At 43.1% G+C, this 12,449-nt stretch overlaps 1 non-coding gene across 1 annotated transcript; it reads left to right on the top strand.

The window, feature by feature from the left end:
• Positions 1–10,172: 10,172 nt before the first annotated feature.
• On the top strand, positions 10,173–10,279 carry LOC111896273 (small nucleolar RNA R71). The gene has a single exon (XR_002851840.1). It is a non-coding gene; the product is annotated as a small nucleolar RNA R71 (small nucleolar RNA).
• Positions 10,280–12,449: the final 2,170 nt, after the last annotated feature.

The following is a 12,449-nucleotide window of genomic DNA, read 5'->3' as shown; positions in this document are numbered from 1 at the left end:
AGTGAATAAGGGTTCAAAAAGAAAGCAAGAAAGAGCAGTGTGTACAATCAGCCAGAGCCCGAACGGTGATTTTCCAAAATACCCTTATTTTTGTGTTATGAGATATTTATGATGCACTTTATGAGATATTATTGCATGCTAGAGGCAGGCTAGGTATTTCACATCTTAGGACTAGAGTAGCCTGATCTGTGATGCCTTAGCCTAGGACTTGTTATATGTGTTATGCTTTTGAGTATGTGATGAGTGAGAGTACCCAGTTAGAACCCATGAGGGGTAGAGTTGCAGAGTTCAGTGGTACTTCCGAGGATGAGCCGAGAAAGTGGAGTTATCACAGAGAGGGAGACCTATGTATTCTTCGATGCTCGAATGTTGCTTGCTTTGTGCTTTGTGGAACTCTCGATGATGGGAGTCAGCTACCAAGTGAATATGACGATATTCAGGAGGTAGATGGTTGGCATCACAGGGAGCTCTTCAGCAGCTGATAGCAAAGAAGTGGGAGGACAACGGAAGAGCCTAGGGAGTAACCCTAGCCAGATGAGTGCGCGGTTAGAGTAGAGAATTTCGCTGGGGAGCGAGCACGCGCGATGGGATTGGTGACAAATCAGGTCGAGCAGCTACTTAGGAGCTCTGGGATGGTCCGTGTGGAAAGTATGGGTAGATGTGGCAGGTAGTATGGGCCCGTACTACTGAAAGCAGAGGACCCATACATGAAACAGGGAGTATTCTGAAGGTCCTAAGAAGCGGATTGAGGAGTGATGTTATGGTTCGAGTACCATACATCGGAGCGGAGTGAAGAGTGATGTTATGGTTCGAGTACCATACATCGGAGCGGATTGAGGAGTGATGTTATGGTTCGAGTACCATACATCGGAGCGGATTGAAGAGTGATGTTATGGTTCGAGTACCATACATCGGAGCGGATTGAAGAGTGATGTTATGGTTCGAGTACCATACATCGGAGCGGATTGAGGAGAGATGTTATGGTTCGAGTACCATACATCGGAGCAGATTGAGGAGTGATGTTATGGTTCGAGTACCATACATCGAAGCGGATTGAGGAGTGGTGTTATGGTTCGAGTACCATACGCCGGAGCATATTGAGAAGAGATGTCATGGAATGAATACCATGGTTCATAGGGAAAGATGTTTGTGGTTCCCCGGCTATCCGGTTATGATTGAGTTCGGAGAGGCGTCCCTTGAGAGGAAGATCGAGAGCCTCTCAGAGTATTTTAGTAAGGAGTCAGTGAGAAGGAAGAATTTCAATCTGAGTTGAGCGATCAGTCGATAAAGGAGATGTCACCTTCTATGATCTGGGTGGTTCTGATTATGTTCGTGTGCAAATATGAGAAGCATGATGTTGAGTTTTGGGTTGGGGGTAAACCCTGCAGGTCGTCATTGATGATGATTTTTCCCCCAGTGTATTAGGTAGCATGTGTGCCGCGAGGCGGTGACTTATCATGAGCAGATAGTCAGTTGGGACTGAGGTAGTCGAGGACCACACTACACTTATTTGAGTATAGTAGGATGTATTATAGTGGTATCAGTGGGGAGTTCAGTCGAGTTTAGCAGTGCAGAGAGTTTTCTATCTATGTTGGGTGTTGAATATGGGAGTGGGTCCCTGTTCTTGGGATGATCCCGGTGTTGGAGCGATGTTTGATGAGTTGAGGTGAGGGGTACGATGATTTTGCGGTTCAGTCTATGAGCCAGAGATGTTATTGAGCAGTTGAGATGCTTAGTGCTAGATTGGTATGAGATTTGGAACGACTAGAGGCAGTCGTGATGAGAAGTTCTTGAGGAGTTCATCAGAGGTTCACAGTATATGAGGTCGATTGATTTCCTTAAGAAGGAATTATCGGGCGTTGTGTAGCACTTTCCTGGGGCAGGTGCGATTTCGCTGGTGAAAAATAGTTGTGGGTTGGTTGCGTGCTAATTGGTGATGGTTCGAACCCTAAGTGGGGGAGAACCGGGTACAGTATGTAAGAAAGCAGAGATTTGTCAAGAGCAGTTATAAGTGGAGTATAGAGATCTGCTGTAAGAAATCATGAGACCAGAGATGTCGGTGATCGAGGAAAGAGGTCAGAGTGAGTTAATGCGGGAAGTACTTGTTGAGAATGATGAATGTCTCCACGGCAGGTGTTTGGTGGTCAGTGTTGTTGCAAGTAGATAGAGAATGATTGGGCAGCCAACTCCCGGGTCAGTATGTGTATCCTTGTTTGGATTTTGAGCGGTAGAAAATGGGTTCGGAGAATTATCAGCGTATTTAGTAGCGTTAGCGTTTTCTTGTATTCCAATTGAGAAATTGGATACACCGAGGTTGCAATTTGGAAAAAAAAAATGCAGATCTAATTATGGGGTTCAGAGGAAATGTATTATTGTGTCTATATGATGCTTGGGGCAGGAGATCAGTGGTTGTGGCAGGATCTTGTGATGTTCTATTGGGGTATTCCGAGATATCTGGGTATGATATCTTTATTTCGGAGTTACTCGTGAATCTTGAATTGAATCGACTTGTGGTATATCAGGTATCTATGGATCTAGTGGGAGCCCTTCGAGTATGGGCATCCAGGGAGATTATTTGAGAGAGTGGATTTTCGCAAGGGTGGGCATTTGTTATGTTGATTGCCTCCAGAGTCTGTGATGGATATTCGAGTCGAGTATGGGTAGCCGTTGATGATAGTCTTCGGAGCACGAGCTAGTGGAGTCAGAGGGTGTTGTGATACTGCGGGGAGCCGTAGTACTCACTAGTCAGAGGGTGTTGTGATACTGCGGGGAGCCGTAGTACTCACTACTCAGAGGGTGTTGTGATACTGCGGGGAGCCGTAGTACTCACTAGTCAGAGGGTGTTGTGATACTGCGGGGAGCCGGAGTACTCACTATTCTGAGGGTGTTGTGATACTGCGGGGGGGCCGCAGTACTCACTAGATGGCAAGAGAATGTGATGATGGAATGTTTTCCGAACAATGTATGATGTGGAAGAGTTTTGGGTTTGAGTAGCCCTAGTATTGACTTTTTGGAGCCTGGATGTTGAATCGGGGGCGAGACTGGGGTCTCCGTCTCTGTCGGGAGATGCGGTGAGATGCGCAAGGGATATGCGCAGCAGAAACCAGAGATCAGAGTTGAGACGATCCTTGGTTGGACCGTATTTTCTCGCATGAGGAAAAGAGGATTTCGTGACTTGCGTGTCACTGGGCAGTGATAGTGGTCACGGGGAAAAGGTTAGTGAGATGTTTGGATCATGTTATGGGAGACCTTTGGAGGCTCAGCTGTGGAGTCAAAAGCTGACTTGGTGCTCAGTCTCGAAGAGGGATATGAGAAATGAGCTAGAGCTTATCAGGAGGTTGTCTGAGGACACTTCAGAGCGAGTGAGCGATTCAGACGCTCGAAGTCATGCTTCGGGCATGTGTATTAGATTTCGGAGGAAGCTGCGGCACGTAATTATCCTTGGTCGAGTTGTCCTATATTAACAGCCATCATTAGTGCATTGGTATGCCGCCCTTTGAGCTGTTGTATAGGAGGAGGTGTCGGACCCTCATTTGCTGAGGAGAGGTAACGCATGGACCCGAGAGTCCTTGCGAGCAGATCCAGAGCATGTGCGATACATGGAGTAGTGGCAAGGTTGTCAAGTGGATTTCCCTAGGTAAGGGCAGAGAAAGGTATGTAACCCCGGGGGGGAAGTGTTGGTTCACGGAAGTGAAGGTAGTAGTGCGAATGGATGATTTAGAGTATGAGGGTTGAATGCGGTGTCTGTTACAGTGGTATGGAATGACATCATGATGGGATGTCTGTTGAGGACGCGGGAGGGATTCCGCAGGTGTAGAGCCAGGAGGCTCGGAAGGGATCCAGGGAGAGAATCCTGGACTCTCAGTGTGATTCTGATCAGGGTATTGGGTATGTATCAGTGGTTCATCCTGGGGGGATGTTTGAGGATATCATCAGTGTATCGAGTTTTCCAACCTGAGGGTGTTGGAGCTAGTTCAGCATGTGTATGTGATTGCAAGAGGAGAACTCGTGAGAGTTGCTCTGAGAGTGAGAATGGGTCTCTCAGTCGTTCCGGAATGGATAAAGTGGGATTCGGATCGGGGATCCGATGGTTCATGGCTTTCTAGCCCTTATGGGTCGATCGGTTGTTGATATTTGGAGCAGTGATACATCTCGGGTAATTCTCGATTGTTGAGTGTGATTATCAGAGGGTACAGCCGGTGCCTGGTTTGAGACGGTGGTCAGGACACCGCAAGGAAAGAGGAAGTGAGTTCGAGTTCGATGGTTATGCTTTGATGAACCTGGTCCAGTTAGGGCCAGGTGGCACGCCGTGGGAGTATTTTGGAGTTGAGTTGCCATAGGCTTCGAGGACGAAGCATAATTTAAGTGTGGGAGAATTGTAACATCCCGAAATATCAAGAGTAGAGTTGAAGGGCTAAAAGAGTAAGTTGTGAAAGAGTGACTCGGCGAGTCCATGGATGGACTCGGCGAGTAGAGTCGCGACTGGGTCGCGTGCTAAGTAGCCGACTCGGCGAGTCAGTGAGGAGGACTCGACGAGTAGGCGCTGATTGGAGAAAACCCTAATTCTCGGGGTTGAGCCCTATATAAAGAACATTATGTTTTCCTCCCAGCCTCCTTATCACCCCTTGATCCCCAGAAAACCCTAAATCGCGGAGAAGCACCATTGTTGAGTGGATTGGAGCTTGGAGAAGTAATTGTTGAAGGAATTTTGGGAGATTGAAGGCTTGGAGCAAGGGGCTTTGCTTGGATTCGAATTACATTGCAGTTGGGGCATCTCTTGGAGGTAATATCTCGTTCTTGGGTTGTTATTATGTGTTTCTTCATTTTGGGGTTTGTGGGAACTTGTCTATGGATGTAATGGGAAGTCTAGAGGTTAGATCTGAGGTTGCTACCTCAGATCTAGAAGGGAGAAGAATCAGAGAGCATGAAAGTCCCTGTGTTGGAGTGTTTAGTGAAGCTTTCATGTCCCAAACCCTAGCCCAATGTGCAAATGGCCTAGATCTCTTTGGATTCACGTAAAGTTTGCCACTTTACGTGATGGATGAGTGGTAGGAGGCTAGATCTATGTTTTGGAGCAATTGCATGGCCTGGAATGCTTCCGAATGGATTCAGACCGGTGGTACTCGGCGAGTCACATGGGTGTACTCGACGAGTTGGATGAAGATGGCCTGGAACTCGGCGAGTTGTATGAACAACTCGACGAGTAGGTTGATGATAGTCTTGGACTCAGCGAGTCTGTTCTTGGACTCGACGAGTCTTGTCGAAGAGTCCCGATATTCCCTGGTTGAGTCGAGAATCGGTGAGTCAAGGGATGACTCGGTGAGTTGTGTGCGAGTGGACTCAGAGTTGTTGGACTCGGCGAGTCTCGGAGTGACTCGGCGAGTTAGGTCGCGGATTGAGTGAAGATCTGATTATAGAAACTCGGCGAGTCATAGAGTTGACTCGGCGAGTAGGGTCAGTCAGGGGTTGACTTTGACTGAGGACTTTGATTTTGACCAAGGGTTGACCGTTGACTTTTAGGGTTTGGTCAGCGATGTGGCCTTTGGGCCAAGAGAGGGGTAAAATAGTCTTTTACCCTTAAGAGGGTGCATTGAGAGGATTGATTCTAGTCTCGAGAGTTATAGTCATGAGAGTTTTGCCTTACGTGTTAGGCGGTGGCGAGTTCGAGATCCGAGTATGGAGATATCTGCTTTTGCTTGCCAGGTGAGTCTTCTCACTATACTTTACCTTGAGTAGGTAACCAGAGTTATGTGACAGAGTATTTGTATGCTATGTATGTTATGTGTTGTACTGCATTATTTCTATGTGATTTATGCTGTGCATGGTTGCAGAGTTGGAACCGAAGGGTTCCTAGAGTTAGAACCGGAAGGTTCATAGAGTTAGAACCTGAGGGTTCACAGAGTTGGGTGCACGGACCCATAGAGTTATAGCCTCGAGTGGCTTGTATGTGTTATGTGTGTGGTATTTTGGGGAACTCACTAAGCTTCGTGCTTACAGTGTTTTGTGTTTTGTTGTTTTCAGGTTTCTTTCAGTATCACGGTACGGCACCGGCTTGATTGTACACACCAGAGCAAGAGTCATATTTTGGAGGATCCTGGTTTTCTATGCAAGTGAAAATGGAGCTATGTTTTGTAATTTGATTATGAATGAGATTTTTAACAAGTGTTCTAAGAATAAAATGATTATTTAAAATGAAAGAATTGTTTTGAAATTTAGGGTGTTACAAAGATGTATTTGTTGCCTTTGGACATGGGAAATGGTCCCATGAAATCGATCCCCCGCACATCAAATACTTCGCACACTTGAATACTATGTTGTGGCATTTCATTTCTGGATGAAATGTTTCCTGCTCTTTGGCATCCATCACATTCTTTGACAAATTGGGCTGCATCTTTAAAAATCGTGGGCCAGTAAAACCCAATGTCAAAGATCTTCTTAGAAGTGTAATGTGCGCCATGTTGTCCACCCATGGGCCCGCTATGACAATGCTCCAAAAATTTTCGGCTTTCATTCCCGAACATACATCTTCGTATTATTCCATCTGCACAGCTTCGGAAAAGGTATGGCTCATCCCAAAAGTAATACTTTATTTCAGAAAAGAATTACTTCTTTTGTTGGCTGGTAAGATCTTTTGGGATGTATTTACTAGCTAAGTAATTAGCTATGTCTATGAACCATGGCACTTCTCCCACGGTCACCATAATGTACTCGTCCGGGAAGTCATCTCCAACTCTATCTTCTTGCAATTGTGGGTTTTCAAGCCTTGACAAGTGGTCGGCTGCTACATTCTCCATTCCCTTTTTGTCGCATATCTCTATGTCAGACCCTTAAAGAAGTAGAACCCATTGTATCAATCTTGGCTTGGCATCCTGCTTGGCAAACAAATACTTGATAGCAGAGTGGTCAGTAAAAATAGTTGTTTTAGATAAAACCAGATAAGAGCGGAATTTATCAAAAGCGTACACCACAGCTAATAACTCTTTTTCGGTGGTGGTGTAATTCTCTTGGGCCAGATTTAATGTTTTACTAGCATAATAAATGGGTCGAAAGTGCTTATCAACCCTTTGACCAAGGACAACTCCTAATGCAAAGTCACTAGCATCACACATTATTTCAAATGGTAAATCCCAATTTGGAGCAACAATGATCGGAGCATTAGTCAATTTTTCCTTTAAGAATTCAAAGGCCTCTAAACATTCTTTAGTAAAATTAAATGGTGCATCCTTTAAAAGCAATTGTGTTAGAGGTCTAGTTATTTTAGAAAAATCTTTTATAAAACGCCGGTAAAAACCCGCGTGTCCTAGAAAACTTCTAATGCCCTTCACATTAGTTGGTGGGGGTAATTTGGCAATGGTGTAAATCTTTGCCCGATCCACTTCAATTCCCAATTTGGAAAACTTGTGGCCTAAAACTATACCCTCCTTGACCATAAAGTGACATTTCTCCCAATTAAGAACTAAGTCGGTTTTTTCACACCTAGCAAGCATTAAGTCAAGATTTGTAAGACAATCATGGAAGGAAGATCCAAAAATAGAAAAATCGTCCATAAAGACTTCCATGAATTTTTCCACCATATCGTGGAATATGGCTGTCATGCACCTTTGAAATGTCGCAGGTGCATTGCATAACCCAAAAGGCATGCATCGATAAGCAAAAGTCCCACTTGGGTAAGTAAACGTGGTCTTTTCTTGGTCCATTGGGTCTATGGGTATTTGGAAATAACCTGAAAATCTGTCTAGAAAGCAATAATAACTTGATCAATAAAAGGTAAGGGGAAATGCTCTTTACGAGTGGCATCGTTTAGCTTTCGATAATCGATGCACACTCTCCAACCAGTTACTTTTCGTGTCGGAATAAGCTCATTCTTCTCGTTGGTTATGACCGTCATCCTTCTTTTCTTGGGCACCACTTGGACCGGACTCACCCACGGACTGTCAGAAATGGAATATATAATTCCCGCATCTAAAAGCTTGACCGCTTCTTTCTTGACCACTTCTTGCATATTTGGGTTTAATCTTCTTTGGTGCTGCACAACCGGCTTTGATCCTTCTTCCAGATTAATCTTGTGAGAACAATAATAGGGGCTTATTCCCTTGATGTTGGTAATGCTCCATGCTATGGCCCGCTTTCGCTTCTTCAAAACATGAACTAGTTCTTCCTTTTAAGATTCGAAGAGGTCAGAGGTTATTATCACTGGCTTTTGATGACCATCTTCAAGGAAAGCATACTCCAAGTGATCTGGTAACGTTTTGAGCTCTATTTTTTCGATCTGCATGGTGTACTCGCCAAGTGCAGGTAAGGGACTCGGCGAGTTGGCAGCTGAATTCACGAATTTAATTTCCTCTTCGCATGGACTCGGCGAGTAGATCGGCCCTACTCGGCGAGTTGATCTGTCAGATTGCTTCATCAATTCTTCATATTCAGCTTCTTCCAGCAGCCTCTCGATCTCCAGTAAGTCTTTTTCAGCATCAAATTCTTCATCAAAAATTGTGGACTTGTTGGGATCTTCATTATCGCATTCCTCCATCAATTCATCAAGCATGTCAATTGAGAACGCCATGTCATCAATATTTCTTGAATGCTTCATAGCTTGATCAACCCCAAAAGTGACTGAATCATCTCCTACCCGTAAAGTAAGCTTCGAGTCTCTCATGTCTACTATAGCACTTGCCGTGTTGAGGAAAGGTCTTCCAAGGATGATCGGGACTTGAGGATCCGCCTCCATGTCTAGAATTATAAAATCTGCGGGAAATACAAACTTGTCCACCTTGACCAATAAGTCTTCACATATGCCTCTTGGAAAGGTGACTATCTTGTTTGCTAAGTGAATCGCCATACGAATTGGCCTTGGTTCCGGGAGATCCAGCTTCTTGAAGAATGAATACGGCATGAGATTCACACTTGCTCCCGAATCGGCCAAAGCATGAATGGTAGCTAAGCTACCAAATTGGCAAGGCAAAGTCAAGCTTCCCGGGTCACCCTTCTTCTTTGGTAACTTATTTAGCATGGCGGCTGAGCAGTTCTCATTAAGAACTACCTTTTTCACTTCCTCCATCTTCCTTCTATTCATGAGAAGTTCCTTAAGGAATTTTGCATATTTTGGTATTTGTGCGACAGCTTCGATGAAGGGTATGTTGATTTGAAGAGCTTTAATATGATCAAGAAACTTCTGGTACTCCTCTTCCTTCTTTTCTCTCTTAGCTCGGGCTGGATATGGCAATGGAGGCTGAAAGGGCTTTTCAGGAATCTGATTTTTCGAGTTTGGCAGTGGACTCGTCGAGTCTATATTCTAGACTCGGCAAGTAGGCTCTCTTCCATGAAGATTTTGATTTTGGTCTTGAGTTTCTGCATCCTCCTACTGTAATTCTTTGGGTGATTCATTCTGAATAGGGGCCAGAGGAGTGATTATCTTCCCACTTCTTGTTGTGACTATGTTTATGTGCGCGCCTCGTAGGTTATTTTCGGTTTTACTAGGAAGTTCGCCCGGTGATCTTTGGTTGATTTGTTGAGCAAGTTGCCCTAGATGTGTTTCTATGTTGTGGATAGATGCTTGCTGGTTTCTAAGCATGGTTCTTGTTTCTTGAATTGTAGCATCATGATCACTATGTCTCTTTTCTGAAGTAGCTACAAATTTGGTAAGCATCTCTTCCAAACTTGGTTTTCTTTCTTGTGTCGGATCCTCCTTTTGGTAAAAACCTCTTCTTTTCTGCCTGTACTTCTCCTCCTTATCCTTCTTGTACTCTTCATAAGGGAGCCACTCTTTCTTTGGTTTTCACCAATCTTCATCATATCGGTCCCCACTTGAGTAACATACTTGCACCTTCTTGTTTCCATTTTCATCCAAGTCGCAGTCTCTAGTAAGATGAGGCCCATTGTAGTTTTCACAACCCACCCGTATAGCATGTATCGTTTGGTCCATTTTGTCCATCCTCATATCCATGTTTTTCAACATAGCCATCACTGCTGACAAGTCTTCTGAAGCTGCATAGGCGGACCCCCTGGTCACATCATTTCTTCAATTATGATATTCTCTAGAATGCTTAGAGAATTCTTCAATTAGTTGCTTTATCAATGGAGGTGCCTTCTTCGTAAGTGGACCTTGCGAGTCAAGTAATTGCCTTGTGGTAACATTTACTCCATCATAAAAGATGGAGACTTCTTTCTGACTATTGAGGTCGTGATGTGGGCAATTCCTTAGCAAGCTCTTGTACCTCTCCCAAGCTTCATTTAGTGACTCTCCAGCTTGTTGTTCAAAGTTGGCTATGGCTTTCTTGATATTAGATATCTTGGATGGTGGGCAGAATTGATCAATGAACTCTTCTTTCAGCTGAGCCCATGTAGTGATGGTTCTGGGGGGTAGTGACTTGAGCCAATCCTTTGCAGCACCCTTCAAAGTAACCGGATGCATGCGAAGTAGCTGAGTTTCCCGAGGCACATTGGGAACATTGAAATATTCAGCTACATCATTAACTTCATCCAAGTGCTTGTAGGCATCTTCGTGATCTTTGCCAGTGAAAGGGATCTCTTTAAGTAAAGCTAGTGATATGGGCATATCTAGTTATAAAATCCATGCATTATCTTAATACTTTATGTTGATTTTATCTCATTTAATGAACAAAAGGTACTTAATTAGCTTACTATTTCAATTTCAGCAATAAAAGACATGCTCGGGTGAAAAAGGAAGAGGATTGAGTGATTGGAAGCTTGGAGATTAAAGACTGAAGAAAGAAGGATGTTGCTGGACAACTTGACCCCTCGTCAGTGTTTTGGCCATATCTCATGAATTGAAACTCCGATTGTTGAGATTAAAAATGTTATGAAAACTAGACACAATTTCGGACGACTTTCATGTTTTGAGAAAATGTTGATTCCAAAAGAAACTCGACGAGTTGGTTAGAATGTTCCAAATTCGAAGATGCCTTGTCGTACACGATGTATACGCGGATTATCGAAAAAACTCGACGAGTTATTCTTAAAAACTCGTCGAGTTGACGTTGTTTTCATAATTTATATATAGAAACACTTCTTATTCGAACCCTAACTAATGTTGGAGGCTAGCTGCGACTTTTGAAGATCAGAAGGGTTCTTGGAGCTGCTATTTTCAAGATTTCAACACAAGAGGCAATTTAGAAGAGAATCAAAGGCAAATAATCATTCTTCTTTTCTTAATCTTTGTTTTAAACCATGTTTGAATCATTAGATTTTGATTTTAGGTTATTACTTGCTGTAGATATGAGCTAAAAGCTTTTTACTTCTGTTTGGATGAGATAATCTTATGAACATGGTTTGATTGAGTGGTTGAATTGATATGAATTTAGTTATTCATCTTGTCAATCTTATTTAAGATCCTTATGTATTGATGATAAATGTTTTCAATTAACAAATAAGTGATTGAGCTGCATGAATATCTTCTTGATTACTTGATTCATATAGTTTTATGAATATAAGATTGTATGCCTAGGAATAGTGAATATGAAACTAGGGTTAACTATAAAATATGTAAATCAATATTTGAGCATGTGTGACGAACATCCATACATAAGTTGATTGAATTAAACAAATTTAATTAACTATTGTTATAAATCTTGCTTGATACAAACTGAACACTAGGAAACTTGTTAATTTAATCACTTGATCACTGTTTGAATTAACTTGTCTACTAAAGGATTGGTAATAATGAACATGAACCCAATCACATTAGGAATCGGTAACCATTGACATATTAATTCATTGCACTTGCCACGAAATCAACCATAGGAATAAGTGAATCGAATCTAAAAAGAAGTCTCTTTTATCATTGAATCTAGTTGTCCTTTCTTGTTCTTCTTAGTTGTTAATTGCCTTTGTTTGAGTTTTAAAGAGCTTGATTAAGTTTCTAGTCTTGCAAAACTAGAGAAACCCCCCCCCCCCTTTTTATTTAATTGTTTTTAATTAGATAATACTAATACTTAATTTCATTGTTACCGTTCCTTGTGTTCGATACTTTACTTGCTTAAACTAAGCTACTATCGATAGGTACACTGCCTGCGTGTGTTTGTTTTCATTTGAGTTTGTTAGGATTAAAACTAGTTTGTTTTAAACACATCAGCTAGGATTTGACCCTTAAGCTCAAAAGTAGCAGTTGCGGGAATTGCGGGCTGCACAAATCCCGGGCCAGTGTCATTGCGCATCCTCTTCTTCCATTCCCCCATGGGGACTACATCGATATTAGCCATAATGATAGCTAAATCGTCCTCAAAATCGGATTCGTGCTCGCATGTAGGTTCTTCTTCTTCCTCGCTCTCGTACTCGGTGTCTTCTTTAATCGGGTCTTCTATTGCTAAAGAGGCGTTGGATGCTCCTGATTTGCTGCTCTTCTTCTTGCTGAAAACGGACTTGAGGTTCTTTAGTGGCGAATTCTTTGAAGAAACGGATTCTCCAACGGCTTTTCCTTTGTTCCTCCTTAGTGC

This window comes from Lactuca sativa, chromosome 1 (genome assembly GCF_002870075.4).
Source record: "Lactuca sativa cultivar Salinas chromosome 1, Lsat_Salinas_v11, whole genome shotgun sequence".
Classification (NCBI taxonomy): domain Eukaryota; kingdom Viridiplantae; phylum Streptophyta; class Magnoliopsida; order Asterales; family Asteraceae; genus Lactuca; species Lactuca sativa.
Note: the sequence above shows the minus strand (reverse complement) of the source record. Positions and strands in the feature narration are given on the sequence as shown.